The sequence below is a fragment of the Choloepus didactylus genome, chromosome 27 (assembly GCF_015220235.1).
Source record: "Choloepus didactylus isolate mChoDid1 chromosome 27, mChoDid1.pri, whole genome shotgun sequence".
NCBI lineage: Eukaryota > Metazoa > Chordata > Mammalia > Pilosa > Megalonychidae > Choloepus > Choloepus didactylus.
The window spans coordinates 20152118-20170028 of NC_051333.1; positions in this window are offsets into that span (position 1 = coordinate 20152118).

Consider the following 17911-nt stretch of genomic DNA (forward strand, 5'->3'; position numbering starts at 1 on the left):
AGGCAGGAGGGAGAGTCAAAGAAGGCAGAGAGGCGAAAGAAAGAGGAAAAAAGAATGACAGCTAGGAAGCAGCAAAAGGAAAAATAACCTTAAATCAGAGTAGAATAAAGAATCAGACAATACCACCAATGTCAAGTGTCTAACATGCCTCCCCTATCCCCCCCCCTTATCTGTATTCACCTTGGTATATCACCTTTGTTACATTAAAGGAAGCATAATACAATGATTCTATTAGTTACAGTCTCTAGTTTATGCTGATTGCATCCCTCCCCCAATGCCTCCCCATTTTTAACACCTTGCAAGGTTGACATTTGCTTGCTCTCCCTCGTAAAAGAACATATTTGTACATTTTATCACAATTGTTGAATACTCTAGATTTCACCAAGTTACAAAGTCCCAGTCTTTATCTTTCCTCCTTTCTTGTGGTGTCTCACATGCTCCCCACCTTCCTCTCTCAACCGTATTCATAGTTACCTTTGTTCAGTGTACCTATATTGTTGTGCTACCATCCCCAAAATTGTGTTCCAAACGACGCACTGCTGTCTTCTATCACCCTGTAGTGCTCCCTTTAGTATTTCCTGTAGGGCAGGTGTCTTGTTCACAAAGTCTCTCATTGTCTGTTTGTCAGAAAATATTTTGAGCTCTCCCTCCTATTTGAAGGACAGCTTTGCTGGATATAGGATTCTTGGTTGGCGGTTTTTCTCTTTCAGTATCTTAAATATATCGCACCACTTCCTTCTTGCCTCCATGGTTTCTGCTGAGAGATCCGCACATAGTCTTACTAAGCTTCCTTTGTATGTAATGGATCGCTTTTCTCTTGCTGCTTTCAGGATTCTCTCTTTGTCTTTGACATTTGATAATCTGATTATTAAGTGTCTTGGCGTAGGCCTATTCATATCTCTTCTGTTTGGAGTACGTTGCGCTTCTTGGCTCTGTAATTTTATGTCTTTCATAAGAGATGAGAAATTTTCATTAATTATTTCCTCTATTATTGCTTCTGCCCCCTTTCCCTTCTCTTCTCCTTCTGGGACACCAATGATACGTACATTATTGTACTTTGTTTCATCCTTGAGTTCCCGGAGACGTTGCTCATATTTTTTCATTCTTTTCTCCATCTGCTCCTTTGCGTGTAGGCTTTCAGGTGTTTTGTTCTCCAGTTCCTGAGTGTTTTCTTCTGCCTCTTGAGATCTGCTGTTGTATGTTTCCATTGTGTCTTTCATCTCTTGTGTTGTGCCTTTCATTTCCATAGATTCTACTAGTTGTTTTTTTGAACTTTTGATTTCTGCCGTATACATGTCCAGTGTTTCCTTTACAGCCTCTATCTCTTTTGCAATATCTTCTCTAAACTTTTTGATTTGATTTAGCATTAGTTTAAATTCCTGTATCTCAGTTGAAGTGTACGTTTGTTCCTTTGACTGGGTCATAACTTTGTTTTTCTTAGTGTAGGTTGTAATTTTCATATTTTTTCATTCTTTTCTCCATCTGCTCCTTTGCGTGTAGGCTTTCAGGTGTTTTGTTCTCCAGTTCCTGAGTGTTTTCTTCTGCCTCTTGAGATCTGCTGTTGTATGTTTCCATTGTGTCTTTCATCTCTTGTGTTGGGCCTTTCATTTCCATAGATTCTACTAGTTGTTTTTTTGAACTTTTGATTTCTGCCGTATACATGTCCAGTGTTTCCTTTACAGCCTCTATCTCTTTTGCAATATCTTCTCTAAACTTTTTGATTTGATTTAGCATTAGTTTAAATTCCTGTATCTCAGTTGAAGTGTACGTTTGTTCCTTTGACTGGGTCATAACTTTGTTTTTCTTAGTGTAGGTTGTAATTTTCTGTTGTCTAGGCATGGTTTCCTTGGTTATCCAAATCAGGTTTTCCCAGACCAGAACAGGCTCAGGTCCCAGAGGGAAGAAATATTCAGTATCCGGTTTCCCTGAGAGCTTGTCTTAGAAAATTGCTCCACCCTTTGATGCCTCAGGTCACTGTGCTTTTCTGCCCAGCAGGTGACGCCTGTTAGCCTATAATTCTTGACTGGTGTGAGGAGGTATGGCCGTGTTCCCCCAGGCTCTGGGGTCTGGTTCTGAATGGAAAGGGCCCCACCCCTTTCCTCCTAGAGAAGACAGAGCCCCCAGGTGGAGGTCATTAGCATTTCAATGGTCTCTCTCTCTGCTTGTGCTGTCTCCGCCCTTCCCCGAGTCACAGCCCTGGAAACTGAATATGACTGGGGCTTTCTCCACTGAGCCGAAAAAGAAACAGATAGTCCCCTTCAGACCCAGTCCAAGGCGACCCTCCGGCTCTCCAAGGTCAGTCGTCACCCAAAGCCTCTGTCTGTTTTTTGGGGCTGCGTACCTGTAGTGAGCAGTTCACACTCCCTACTTAAAACCCCAGTTGGAGCTCAGCTGAGCTATATTCGCTTGCTGGGAGAGAGCTTCTCTCTGGCACCATGAGGCTTTGCAGCTCAGACTATGGGGGAGGGGGTCTCACAACTTGGATCCGCAGGTTTTACTTACAGATTTTATGCTGTGTTCTCGGGCATTCCTCCCAATTCAGGTTGGTGTATGATGAGTGGATGGTCTTGTTTGTCCCCCCGCAGTTATTCTGGATTATTTACTAGTTGTTTCTGGTTTTTTATAGTTGTTCCAGGGGGACTACTTAGCTTCCACTCCTCTCTATGCCGCCATCTTGCCCCGCCTCCAGTGTTAGCATTTTTAATGTAACCTTAAAACTGTAAGCAAGTTGTGAATTTGAGTTTTGGTCTCACAGAGGAGCAATATGTAAAGTATGCACCCAGACTTGGAGGCACCATACCCCAGGTATCTTGGAGGATGTAAATCCTAAAGGAAGTAGTAATTAACTGAGATAACAAACTAATGAAGTTCTTCAGACCCCTGTTACTTTCTCCAAGAGGATTATGTTTCTTTGTCTCCAACATGTATTATGGGGAGGCAGATTTGGGAAGTTTCCCCTGCTCTCCTGCTGGCGTAAATAAACCTTCTTTTCTTCTAGAGCCTGTTCGATGTGTGTGTGCATTAAGCTGCACTGAGTGATGAACCCAGATTTGGGGGGGGCCTCATCTTCAAGACAGATCGTCCTGTGAACGGAGGATTGTCAGAACACTACAGACTTTGAGAGAAAGCAAGTCCTGCCAATAACTTGATGTTGACTGTCCAGCCTCCAAAACCATGAGACAATAAATTTCTATTCTTTAAGCAAACCCATTGTGACCAGGATGAAGTCTCACCAAAAACAAAAAGTTGTTCCATCTAACTTCTGCTTCTGCTTGAGTCATGCTTAGTTCCAGAAAAATAAAGCAAACAAACAGCTGCAAGAAGCTGTTAAGAGATGCAGCTCCTGCAGCCATTGCCCTAAGGCTCCTCAGTGAACCACAAGGTCCCCAGCCAATGAAACAGCAAGAATCCATCTTGTTGCTAGCCACGAGCTCCTGCCTTGCCACACCGGGGAAGCCCCTTCCTGGAGTCTGCGCACTAAGCCCCCAACCTTACTTTACCTTTCCTCATTTTAATAGTAAATTCTCCACCTCTGCACAGATTTTAGGCTCCATTTTCTTAACAGGCGATAAATGTGAAAATATGTTCTAGCATTCCTGCTTGCATCAGCCACCTGAGCATGCATCCCTGATGCCCTACAAAGAACCATAGCTTTGGGACATGAGTCTACCCTTCTCCATTCTTTGGCCAAAGAAGAAAGTTCTGCTTTACTTCACCAAATCCGGTTTTGTCCTGTTGGTGTGATCAACCCGGAACAGGAGGCTGGTTTCAAGGGTCCAACCCTCCCAGTAACACCATCATGTGTCATTTGTTATAGCAGCCCTGGCAAACTATGGACAGTTATAATGGGGCACTTGTCCATTATCTAGAAGTAAAGGGAGTCATGAAAGGATTGTAAGCAAAAAGATGACGAGATTATATAGATCTCAGGAACATCCCTGTGTCTGCCTGAATGAGAAAGATTGAATGGGGCCCAGAGCAGAGGCAGAGGCTTCAGGGAATCTTTGTAGAGACCCAAGCAGAGATGAGACAATGATCTCCCCACCCCACCCCCCATCATGGCGTCTGGGAGTGCTAACACTATAGCTGGTTTTGGCTGTTCTAGAATTTCATATCAATGGAGACATAGATTATGTATGCTCTTTTTAAAGCTCTTTTCAGGCAGCCTAGTGCTTTAATGATTCTCCCCAGTTGTTGCCTGTAATCAGGAATCCATTTCTTTTATTAACCAGGGATACCTCTTGCCCCAAGGGATCGTCCAGGTTGCATAGCCTCAGGCAGAGCAGACTGCACTAAGCTGGAGTCTTCCTGCAGAGCTCCCTCCTGTTCTGGTCTTGACTCCAAACTGGCAGCCTTGTGAGTTACCCGATAAATGCCCCTTAGCACTGCTCCCAAGGACAGCCTATGAGGCCTCTAAATTGCAAAGAAGTCTCCAAGCACCATGCCTCTTTATTTGTGCAAGAATGTGTTCCTTACATTAGAGGGAATGCCTACGCATGCTTCAAACAACTTGACCCTGTCAGATCTTCCCCACAGGGCCAGGCACTGGAGACTTTTGTGATCTCCCACCTCTGGGCATAACTATGAGTTACGAGGACCATCCACACCAGGGCCAGCACTGCCCTAGTCTCTAGGCCTGCCTTTTAGACTCACAACAGCCTACTGGTAGCTACAATGACCCCATCTGAAGTTTTAGAAGTAGGCTCAGAGGGGTCATGTAACTTGTCCCAGGAATTCCAGTACAACTTCAGGGCCTGAGATCTTTCCATGGCACCAGCACTCCCTCAGAGCAAGCTTCTGCCCTCCACTCTCTTTCTCCCTTCCTCCCAGACAAGACTGGCTCCTAGCCAGTCCTCGGGAGCAGGAGTGGTACTGGGCATCCATGCAGACAGGTCACCGTCCTCAAGCAAAGGGCAGAAACTGGAAAATGCCACTGGAGACTGTGAAGGCATGTGATGAGCCCACCCGGGTCATCTGCAGAGTCGCCCATCAATCACTGGAGTGGCCTCCAGGTCTAGAGGCCTGTGACTGTCACAAAGACCAGAGCCAGAGAAAGGCTGTGGTGGCCAGTGGCACCATTTATACTTCCTGGGCTGGTGAAGCCTGGGCTTACCTGTATATTGCCTAATTTGTTTCTCAAACAACTCCCACCTGACACATGAGCAAATGGCCCCAGAAAGGTGAAATGGCTGGCCCATGAGCAGGCAGCCAGTTGGCGGCAGGGCTAGCTCGGCTAGCTCACTCCCAGTCCCCATGCTCTCCATGACCACATGTGCCCCTTCTCACTGCCTCACCAGAGCTCCTGCCAGGCCTCACGTACTCCCTGTACAGCACATAGAGCCAGGGACACAGAGCTGAGCCAGAGTCGTTTTATTACAATCAACTTAGTAAAGCCTGAATCTCTGGGTTCAGGTGTCTGGAGTCCAGGAGAACAGAGCAGGAAGCTAGGTCTTGCGTTAGGAGCAAAGACATGAGTAGAAAGGATTCTTCTCCCCAAATGTTCAGTTTCAAAGGGCTTTCTTAACATGCAGCTTCAGTGTGCACACAGCTTGAAAGATGCCTTCCCTGCTGATGGAGACAGTGCCCTGGGAGCAGGTAGGATGAGGGCTGGAGGTGCCTTGTGGGCAGGTCCTGGTTCCACAGCAGGGTTTCTGAACCTCCCGAGAAGGAAACCTGTATCTCCTTTGCCAACCCCTACTCTCCTGTTCCTGAGATTTCCTGACTTTGGCATCCCAGAACAATGTCAAATGTCAGCAGAACATTTGATGTACATTCTTCAAAAATCAAAACATTTCCCTTAGAAGCATAGTGAGACAGATTGTTCTAGGTAGAGCCTAGAGTTTGAACATATCAGTCAGCAAAAGGCGTCAGGGCCCAAGGGGGCTTTTGCAGCTGAAGGACTAAAGAAGGCACCAGGCAAGGTCTGAGACATGAGCTTTTATTCGGGGGCTACTTACAGGAATAGAGCGGGAAGTCAGTGATGCTGCTCTGAATTTCGGCCAGCTCAGAGCTCAGTGGGAACATCCTCTGCATTTTGAGAGGAAATGGTCAAGCCAGTAATAGGGCCTTGAGACAAAGACATTCCCATGTGTATGAGAGCGTAAGTGTGGGAATGGGAGTCTTGAAGCACAGGGAAGGATTGATTGTATTCAACAGGAAAGAGGAGAAGATAATAGGTTACCTTGTAGATAACAAAAGTGATACCATCTCAGGGAGTTCAGGAAGGAGATAAGCTACAGATTACATTTAGCACAGGAGGCCTGGATTTACAAGGAGGGTAGGTTAAAACTTAACCTGTGTGCACAGTCTTCAAGGCCCTTAGGGAAGGCCCTGGGCCCCGGGCTCCCACATAAGGATTGTCAATGGGCATGCATCCAGACTGAGCTAAGTGCAGCACACTACAAAAACCACCCCAGAAATGTCACGTTATAAAACAGCTTGGAAAACCAGGAACAACACACAAACAGCACCCATGTTGCTTCAACCTGAGTTGAGGGGTCCGAGAAGACCATGAGGCCTCTAGCAGGCAAGGACTGCAAGGTTTCAGCTACCCCTTGTGAAAATGGAATGGTTAATGACTAAACGAACCATCTTGGTTTGCTTAAGGTTCCGCTTTATCCAGGGAACTATGAAGAAGAGAAGGAGGCTAGCTGAGTTGACATACCAATGATCCTTTGTGGTGGCAAAGAGACCTCTGCCCCTGTGAGGAAAAGGAGTCAAGGCTGGTGACAGAGAGTCTGCTGACATTCACCAGATGGCCCAGATTTTGTGCAAATGTCCTGCTCCTGGGGCTTGCTGATTAACTAACCATTTGCCCAAATGTCCTGCTCCTGGGACTTGCTGATTAACCAACCATTTGCCCAAAGACGTTCCATCTCAAATACCTACCCCCACCCCTCCTCTCCCCTGCAAGGCCATATAAGCCATCCCCAAACTGCAATTCTGAGCAGGCCTCCATTGTGAGAATGCTCCACATGCATGTTGCTTTTACTCAATAAAACTCTTTCCTTGCCTTTACAGCAAGTCCCCTGGTTATTTTTCACTGACATTTCTGGTGTCAGAAACAGGATCCAATTGCAAGCTCTGTTGTAATCCTCCCACTGCTTTAGAGATGAGCTTCGTACCTGCTGGAGCTCCGTCCTCTTGGAGACCATCGGTGGGATGAGTCCAAAGCTCCAAGTCAGATCTTCAAACTCCAGAATCTTTTGGTTAGGGTCGAAATCTGGTTGAGTAATAGCCTGGTAAGGCCTTTGCAGATTCATTACCTAACAACAAGGTAAGAACTCTCTGGTTGACTCTTTTATTATTCATGGGGAACATCCTGTCCAAAGGGCCGCTTATTATATGTATAAGAATTCTGATGGCAACGGTTGCAATTATATTAATAAATGAGTTTAACCTCTGGTGACCTGAAGTTTGCATGGCCACAGTGGGGATGTTTTGATCAGGCCAAACTTAATTATCTCAAGGGAAAATTCAACAGTCCCAAATTTAAAACTAAGGTTGCTGAGTGGGATGCTTTTAACAAATGGCTCTTAGAGACTACTTGAAAGGGAACACAAGGCTCAATTAGAATCAGTTAAGGAAACAATGAAGGACTTAAAGAGGCAAACCTATGACCTAGTTCAGCAAACTGAAAGGAAGATCTGTGCTACCACTGGCTGCTTCAGCTCTCCTTCCTGAGGTGCTGCCCAAACCCCTTTCTCCTCCCCTCCCTTAATCTGATCTCCTGTGCAGTCCCTGCCAGGGCCTTTGAAAACTAACCCATCTAACCCAGCCCCAAGGTCCCCATTCAAACCCAAATCCTTTTTTCCCTAGACCCAAAGCATAAGCCAGGGTGGGGAACCCGCTGGAGTAATCCCGGGGTGTCCTGCTTCTTGGATGTGGGGAGAGGTCACCGGATTGCTTGACTGCTGTGAACCTGGGAGTGAGTGTGGGGGATGAAAATGCCTGAGGGAACACAGCATGTGTTACAAGAACAGAAGATTAGCTAGTAGACTTGCTGCCACTGCAGTCAGCTGGCCCTCGTCATGTGCGGTAGGATCATCTGCAGCAGGCTGTCTTCAGAAAGACAGAACCTGAAAATTAAAGGAAAAAATATGCAGATTTCCACCTCTGCTTTAGCGACAGGCTTGTGAGAACAGCTAGATAAGAGAGATAATGATATGGAGATGTCAGCCTGTGGGTTTTTAAAAGTAAGAGGTTGGGGCGGGGGCGGGGGGGGGGGGACCCCAGCCAAAGTTTAGAGCTAACTTAGCTAAAAAGAAGTGGAATCCAAAAAAAAAAACCTTGAATTCCCAAGAGGACATCAAGAAATAACCAGTACAATTAAAGAATTGGCAAAAATGCAAATTGTAAGACCAGCACCGAGTCCCTTACTTTAATGGCCCTGTTTGACAAGTAAATGAAACTGTAATTGGGAGGCAGTACTCTCCCCCGGAATTAATTGAATTGGGAAAAACTTCTCTTCCTGGTAATTAATTGATGCTTTAGCCTGTATCTGCCTAATAAGTCCCACACCTGTTGAGGAGGCTACCTTATGATTCCATAAAAAGAAGAGGCCTAGAAGAGGGCAAAAGCATTAAGCCTCCCTCTCAAATACTCTGACTTATTAACTGTAATATAAGATTGTGAAGCTTGTTTCCCCCTGTGCCTTCTTCATTCCGTGCCCTATAGTACAGTGGGCATATACATGAAGCTAACATGCCCCTAAGGGATTCAACAGAACTGTAAGGACAAAATACCTTCATGGACTTCAAAATTCACATAAAATTAAATCATTTTTTGGGGGGGGGACAGTAATACCCTATATATGCCATCACTTCTTGTTAAAAATTATATATTACTGTTTCAAAGATGCATTGACTAAAGTGTTTTAAGTATTTAGCATTATCCTAAGAAGTTTAATTTTTATGGTAATTGTATGTTGTAAAATGTTTGCTTACAAATTGCTTCCAGAATCATTTTAGTAACTAAAGTATGTAAGATATACAAGATGTGTTTATTAAAGGAAAAAGAGAGTACTTTTTTTGGTAAATGACTGGTTGTTACAGAATAAGAAAGAAGAAACTGTAGGGCAAAACCTGAATAGATATAGAAAATTGCAGAAAGTTCATGGAAAAGGATATTTATTTTTTATGGTCAAGGTTGGTGTGCCAGTTTGAATGTATTGTGTCCCCCGAATGCCATTATCTTTGTGGTCTTGTGGGACAGACGTTTTGGTGCTGGTTAGATTTGCTTGGAATGTGCCCCACCCAGCTGTGGGTGGTGACTTTGGTGGGATACTCCCATGGAGGTGTGATCCCACCCATTCAGGATGGGCCTTGATCAGTGGAGCCATGTAAAACATGCTGACTCAAAGAGACTGAACGGAGTGCAGCTGTGAGTGATGTTTTGAAGAGGTGCAAGCTTGCTAGAGAGGAATGTCCTGGGAGAAAGCCATTTTGAAACCAGAACTTTGGAGCAGAAGCCAGCCACGTGCCTTCCCAGCTAACAGAGGTTTTCCAGACACTATTGGCCATCCTCCAGTGAAGGTACCTGATTACTGATGTATTACCTTGGACACTTTATGGCCTTAAGACTGTAACTGTGTAGCCAAATAAACCCCCTTTTATAAAAGCGAATCCATCTCTGGTGTTTTGCATTCCGCAGCATTAGCAAACTAGGACAGTTGGGTAAGAGTTATTGAGTCTATCTGTAAAATTCTTAAAGCCTTAGTATCAAATAATATCCTGATGCAAACTAAAATTTAATTTCTCTCTATTAAAGTAACAAAGTTTTCTTGGATTAGTCTATTTTAGTAAGCAGTTATTTTTCTGAATAATCAGTGTAAAAGGCAAAAAAATCTGTTTTGTCAGAATAACTTCTTGTACTTTATCTAACTGTATCATGTCTGTGTGTTTAGGAAAAATCAGATTTTCTTACTTTTAAAAGAACTGAGTTTTTCCTTAACTTTAGTTAAATAAGAAACCACATATTGCTTCCCAGTAACCCTTTTCCTAGTTAATATAATATTCAACTCAAAGCCAAACTCTAAAGAATGCTTTTTATTTCAAACTGTTTTTGAGATTGTCTAGGAAGCCCCTGGGGAATCACAGATTTATTCTTGCACCTTGAAAAATGAGAAGTGCTAAAAATAATTAAGTTCATTTAATATGTTATGAATTGTTTAGGAAATGTCAAATTAAAAAGGATTTTCTAACCTGACAGTTAAAATTACATTGATAAAATATTGTTCATATAAATATTTAAAGGTTATATAAAATTCCTAAAGGCTTAACAATGTTTTCACTGTCCATGTTATGTCCTGATACTGATCTATATAATATTAGACAACAATATAGTATTGCTAGTCATGGTTTTAATTATTTTAAAGAAGTTGTATGTCACAAAAACAAAAAACTTTCCTTATCAGTCATATTGTTTTACTCTATGCTTCTCTAAAAGTGCTTCTAGTCAGCTACAGGTCAGAGCTTCATCTTCAACAAAAAAGGGACTTTTAAATGAGAAGCAAATCAAATACATAAATTATGTTCTACCTGTTAACTAACATAACCCTAGTAGAAATATGAAAAAGAAATGAGACCTCTGTTTTAACTAAAATGTTTACATATTAAACCAGGCTCCAGATGCGACACATGTGTCTCCCTGAGTTACTGGCACAGTTGATTTCCACAGCCCCCAAAACTATAAAAGTATCAGCCGCATATTCTGGTCATGCCCCAAAGGTAGATGGAAACACCTTACTACTACAGACAGCTGTAGCTCTGCCCTCCAGAAAGGGCTCAGTTGCTTTGGCTTCTCAGTGGACACTACCTCCAGACTGGCTCTGTTGCATGGTGCCAGAGGGTGCTGGGAGACAGGCCAGTGGAACCCTGGAGCCCATCTTCCTGTTCTCAAGAAGACCAACAACGCTACAATATGAAAGATGCACAAGAGATACATCCACTGGGGAAATAACAGCCAGAACTATGGGGTTGAACCTAAAAAGACACAATTGGCACTGAGGCCTGCTCCTATGGAGAGATGACTTGTGTGGTACTGTAAGCCTAACACCCACCCATTAGCAGCAGATATCCTAAGCCCTATAGGAGAAAGTTCTACAGTAATTTTACCCACAGGGGAAGATGTTCCCATTGGAGTATTCACTAAACATTTGTGTCTGTGCCTCTAGGCTTCTTTTCCTGCTTCATCTAAATTCATCTAATATCTTCCTTAATTGACTGCGGCCATAACAGCATTCTACAACCAGACTGACTTGGGTATGCAGATATGCACCAGGTTCAGGTAGGTCTGGACTCCCAAAGAATATTCTGCCACTGTCTTTAGTTAATTAGAGTAATTGGATAATTAACTGTAAATCACCTATGTCCCCCAAGGTGGCAGCTACCTAATTCTAATACTCTTCATAACTATTCTCTCTCTGTTCAACATGTTATTTCTGTTTTTAGAGAACATCTAAATAAGACCCACCAGTCGTGACATATTTGGAATCAGCCTGGATAGTTGCTGAATATGGCATCCTAAGCACCAGAACTCCTTTGTGTATCGAAAGACATAATGCTTCTGATTTAGCTAGCTGTCCACATTAAAATGTAACTGAAACATCATTGTGTAGCAGAACAAATGAATGAGAAAACAAAACAGCTCTAAATGATCTGGAGCATACTTGCCTCTGCCAGTTTCTAGTTATCTAGAGCACCCTTTTGGCCTACCTCCCTTACAACTTGTGATGGTTAGGTTCATGTGTCAACTTGGCCAGTGATGGTACCCAGCTGTCTGGTCAAGCAAACACTGGCCTAACAATTGCTGTGAGGACGTTTGTGGCTGGTTAACAAACCAACAGGCTGGTTTATTAAATCATCAGTCAATTGGCTGCAGCTGTGACTGATGACTCACCAAAGGGCGTGTCTTCCACAACGAGAGAATGCAATTGGCTGGATTTAATCCAATTAATCAGTTGAAGACTTATAAGCAGGACAGATAGAGGACTTTCACTTCTTCGGCTGCCCAGCGAAGTGTTTCCTGAGGAGTTTGTCGAAGTTGCTGGTTTGTTTCCTTAGGAGTTCACTGAACATGTTCGTTGAAGATCCCAGTTCATTTCCTGAGGAGTTAGTCAAAGTTGCCAGTTCATTTCCTAAGGAGTTCATCAGACATCTTCCTTGGAATTGACAGTTTGCTGACTGCTCTACAGAATTTGGACTCGTGCATACCCACGGTTGCATGAGTCACTTTTACAAATTTTATAGTTAGAGACACCTCTCATTGATTCTGTTTCCCTAGAGAACCCTAACAAATACACAACTGGATAGGCAGATGCACCTTAGAGTATCCTATTTTGCCAGGAAGCATTCATAAACTTTTTCCCAGTACATCCCAGAATCTTCCTGCCTTACAAGATCATTTAGGCTTACGAATAAAATGCTCTGTAAGAATGGTCCCTTAGTATTTTTCTCCCTAGTACTGGAGATTCAGATGCCTTAACACAAGTAATAACTAGCTAATTTCACTGCTCATGCTCTTAAAGATACTGAGTATGGTATAAGTCTTTTAAATGGAGAAACTAAATATATGAGAAAAGTAACTTTGCAAAATCACACGGCTTCAGATATGCTTACCACTGCCCAAGGCAGCACCAGTGTCATGATTGGCACCACTTGTTGCTCTTATATGCCAATGAACATGCACATGTCACTGACACCTTAACACACTTACAAAATTCTATAAACCATATCCAAATGTTAGGATTTATAGGCTCCTTTTGCCTCTTAGCCCACTCACCTACCCTTGCATTGGAGTTACGCTCTTCTTATTGGCACATTGACTGTATCGATTATTTGTCTATCTGGTTGCTGTTTATGTTGTAATCGTGGCCTCATTGCTCAATTTCGCAGGCTGTAAACATGTACCCTCCCATTACTGCACTCAGGGACTTATGTGGAAGAGGTGGTAGAAAGATTGTAAGACTTATGGGATGAGGTAGACTGTAATGTAGTAATGCTTTCCCAGAGTCATGGGATAAGGTAGATTGTAACATAGAAATTCTTTCCCACTTTCTAACATGCCCCACCTTTTCCAGCTTTGTTAGTAATTATGCACATTAGCTAAAAGCCACAGGACTGTTTTTTGTTTTACCTGTGTCCCTAGGTTACCAAAGCCTTAGTCAACAAGATAATCCCCCTTGTCTTCAGGGAGTCCTGAGACCCCCTCAACCAAAAGGAGGGAATGTGAAAATGGAACAGTTAATGACTATACTAATTTTCACAGCCCAGCTTAGCTCTAGGACCAAGAACATGCCAGGCACGGAGTTAGACATGAGTTTAATAGGACTGACTGACAGCAGCGGGCTGGGAAAGATGGAAGTTAGCACTTCACAAAAGCAGGCATTGCTGGGGGGGTGGGGGGGTGGTCTATAACGGTTAAGACAAGGAGGGTGTGAGAACAGGGCTTTCACAGGGTCTTGTGACAAGGGTGTGTAGATGTGTTATCAGCTAGGGAAGTCACTATGGAGGGGAGGGGACCAGGGCCTGGGTCCCCAATCCACCCCCACATGGTGGACTATCTTGACCATAGGTCAGACATCACATCCATAGACCACAGAGCGCTAGAAGTCTCCCCACCCCACCCCTGCCACAGAGTCACAAATTCCAAAGAGATGCTGCTGTGGCCAAGAAAGGGAATTAAACCATTTGTACAAGGGGTCTATCGATAATTCTGCCATGCCAGCAGGATATTCCACGCAGTCCAATTTGTGGGGTCACAGTCTCAGAAAGGCCAGTAGTACCTAAAGGTGGCAAGTCCATGTAAACCCAACATTGGGTTCAATTTGGGCATGAGTTTCTGCTGAGGCCCACTGCAGGAAAGTGTTTGCTAGGTGAAAAGAAAGATGTTTATGGGGAACAGTAAGGAGTAAATTTCTGCTGATTTAACAATACACATGCTGGAGTTCGATCGGTTGATAACAAGTTATCATGCCAAGGAACATTACGGGGAAGTTTCAAGTACCAGATATTCTCCCTCTGCAAATCTTGAGAGTTTTCTACCATTACATTAATTGTTAATCTGGGCATAAGAAGGGTCCACATAACAATGCCTAAGGTTCCCGTGGGAATAGGAGACCCTGGATTGGTGATAAAGATTTTAGCAGGTGTTTAGGTCTTACTACAATATTTCAGGTAACTCCTATTCTCCAGGGACTTAGGATTCCTAAACAATGCGGCTGCATAGGCCAGCACCTAAGCCAATTGACCTTGTTTTCTTGTTTTGTATGGTCTGAGGCACAGGCAACAACAAATTATTACTATGGCCCTGTAACTTGGATTCTCAAAGCTTGCATTGGTCCCGCCATTAGCATTTCAACAGGAGATTGGGCTGCAGCTCTAGGGATGGAGTTCAGGAGGATCAGGGCCTGATAAAGACTTTTGTTGTAGAGATTTTATAGTCTAGGGCTCATGTCATGCTTGGGTCAATTGTTCAGTGAAAGGGGTCCCTCATCACTGTCTGGTTGTGAAGGTATGCCATACAGAGCACGTGCCTTTTCCAAACAGCTGATGGTGGCCCACTGGTTCGCCTACCCCACCAGGAAAGCTAACACAAGTTTTGTAGCCATGTCCATGGCAGTAAAGCCTACCTCAAGAACAGAAGGTAACTGATGTGGTCCACGTGTCCCAACTGGTATGGTAGCCTACATGGTTGATGCAGAGAGCATGAAGGACACTTTTTAGTGATGTCCACTAGCTGCTGGCAACAGTTAACTTTTATTGTTGGCAGCATCCCAGATGTCTTTCCACAATTCTTGGCATTTCAACAGCTACCTCAGGTGCAGCAACTTTAGCTGCTGAATCCTCTATATAGGTCCGAGAATCTCTTGCATTTCTACATTCAGAGGGCTGGTTTTGAAAATGCTGTGCTGTAGCAGGTATGCTCTCCACCTGGCCAGTCTGCTCAGCTGGGCACTGCCAGAGTGTGGCTTACAGGCTGTGTCAGTAATCTACCCCTGAATAGGGATGACTGTTTTTAAGACGACCAGGCATCTTTGCATCAGTCCCCCTACTTGCAATAAGGCATTATATGCAGCACACAACTGCCTTTCTCAGGGGGCTGATCTCGGTTCTGCCCCTTTCCTTAAGTGTGACCAAAGCCAAGGGGCATTTGTTTAGAATGTTGCCTCTGCCACAGACCCCACCCAAAGCCAATATTAGTGCTGGCTATACCCAATTCACAGGGCAGGTCTGAATCTAGGCCCCCCAGTGCTTATGCCTGCGTCATTTTTGCCATTTAAAATGTTCTTTGCCTTTGAAATGTTCTTTTATTGTATGTTTTTTTTAAAAAATTTTTTTTCATACAGTTGATTTAAAAAAGAAAAAAAAAGTTAAAAAAAAAAAAAAAGGAAAAAAAATATGTAGTGCCCCCTTGAGGAGCTGTGGAGAATGCAGGGGTATTGGCCTACCCCACCTCGATGGTTGCTAACATGACCACAGACATAGGGGGCTGCTAGTTTGATGGGTTGAGCCCTCTACCATAGGTTTTACCCTTGGGAAGACGGTTGCTGCAAAGGAGAGGCTAGGCCTCCCTATAATTGTGCCTAAGAGCCTCCTCCCGAATGCCTCTTTGTTGCTCAGATGTGGCCCTCTCTCTCTAGCTAAGCCAACTTGAAAGGTGAAATCACTGCCCTCCCCCCTACGTGGGATCAGACACCCAGGGGAGTGAATCTCCCTGGCAACGTGGAATACGACTCCTGGGGAGGAATGTAGACCCGGCATCGTGGGACGGAGAACATCTTCTTGACCAAAAGGGGGATGTGAAAAGAAATGAAATAAGCTTCAGTGGCAGAGAGATTCCAAAAGGAGCCGAGAGGTCACTCTGGTGGGCACTCTTACGCACACTTTAGACAACCCTTTTTAGGTTCTAAAGAATTGGGGTAGCTGGTGGTGGATACCTGAAACTATCAAACTACAACCCAGAACCCATGAATCTCGAAGACAATTGTATAAAAATGTAGCTTATGAGGGGTGACAATGGGATTGGGAAAGCCATAAGGACCACACTCCACTTTGTCTAGTTTATGGATGGATGAGTAGAAAAATAGGGGAAGGAAACAAACAAACAAACAGACAAAGGTACCCAGTGTTCTTTTTTACTTTAATTGCTCTTTTTCACTTTAATTATTATTCTTGTTATTTTTGTGTGTGTGCTAATGAAGGTGTCAGGGATTGATTCAGGTGATGAATGTACATCTATGTAATGGTACTGTGAACAATCGAATGTACGATTTGTTTTGTATGACTGCGTGGTATGTGAATATATCTCAATAAAATGAAGATAAAAAAAGAAAATGTAAAGAATGTGCAAAGAATCATATTTTCTTATCACCTAGATCTACCCATTGTTAACCTTTGTGCTTTGATCCCAACTTTTAAAAATGTATATAAATTTTAATAAAATTGGGATTGTATACAAAAAAAAAAAAAAAATGCAGCCTATTGGGAGGTGTTCCGTTACCAGGGATAAAGATTTTAACAGGCATTTAGGTCTTATTACAATATTTTGGGTAACTTTCCTAATTAAGACAAACAAATGTTTTAACATTTAGGCTAAGTGAGGAACAAAGGCCTCCAATACCCCCAACAACCCTAAGAAAGCTATTAGTTGCTTTGGCATTTGTGGCACGGGGAAACATTGCACCTTAGGGTTACTGGTTAGTAAAATAGAGATACACCTGCAGAACTTTTCCACTTAGCCAAGTCCTTTGCCACAAGACAATGGCAAATAGTCAGGCTATGTACATAGCTTTGGGGAAGCACAGCAAAAGTCCATTTTGGGCCTCCCCAGGAGAAGGCTTATGCTAGCTGATTTTCCTAAGGAGATACTTAAAAAAAAAAAATTAGCAAGATCCAATGCAAAATGATATTGACACAATTGGGTACAAATTTCTTGTAATAAACCAGCAATGTTTGGGACTGTGGCATACAGTGGTGGTGTTACCTTGTTTAAACTACACCTCGCCCATCGTTCTGCACCCAGCCCTTCCCTCGTAGCTGCCTTAGGTGCTTAAGCCTTGGAGGCAGCAATAGGTGAGACAGAAAGAGGCTTATCTTGTTGAACTTAAATTTAAAAGTTTTAAGTCAGGACCACAGTATTTGGGAGTTTCTATGCCCTACTTTTAGTTATTTCCAATTATTAGATCTACTTCACTTAAAGCTGTGATCCTGACAATTGGGAAAGGTCTTTGCCTTTTCCAATGGCAGCCATCTGGCAGCCTTCTGCTGCCTTAGGGAAATTCCAGGGGTGGTTTCCTTTTAATGTCCAGGTTTGTTTACAGTGATTGCTGAACGAAAGCGTTGAACCCTGCTGCAAAGAGGGTTTTTTTTTTTTCCTTTTGGGATTCCAGGAGTACCAAATATACATAAAAGCACTTATTTATTTTTAAGCAAAACAAATAGAACTCTTTAAGAGTTTTTGTTAATTTGTTATTACCATCTGGAGGTATGCGAATATACATTAAACAGGCAGACCAAGACAATACATTAACAGGCAGACAAGACACAAATAGGAAATTAGTCACACGAATCACTGCCCTCCCCTCTACGTGGGATCTGACACCCAGCGGTGTAAATCTCCCTGGCAACGTGGAATATGACTCCCAGGGAGGAATCTAGACCTGGTATCGTGGGATGGAGAACATCTTCTTGACCAAAAGGGGGATGTGAAAGGAAATGAAATAAAATTTCACTGGCTGAGAGATTCCAAAAGGAGCCAAGAGGTCACTCTGGTGGGCACTCTTAACGCACAATGTAGGTAACTCTTTTTAGGTTTTAATGAATTGGAATAGCTAGTGGTAAATACCTGAAACTATCAAACTACAATCCAGTAGCCTTGAATCTTAAAGACGATTGTATAACAATGGCACTTA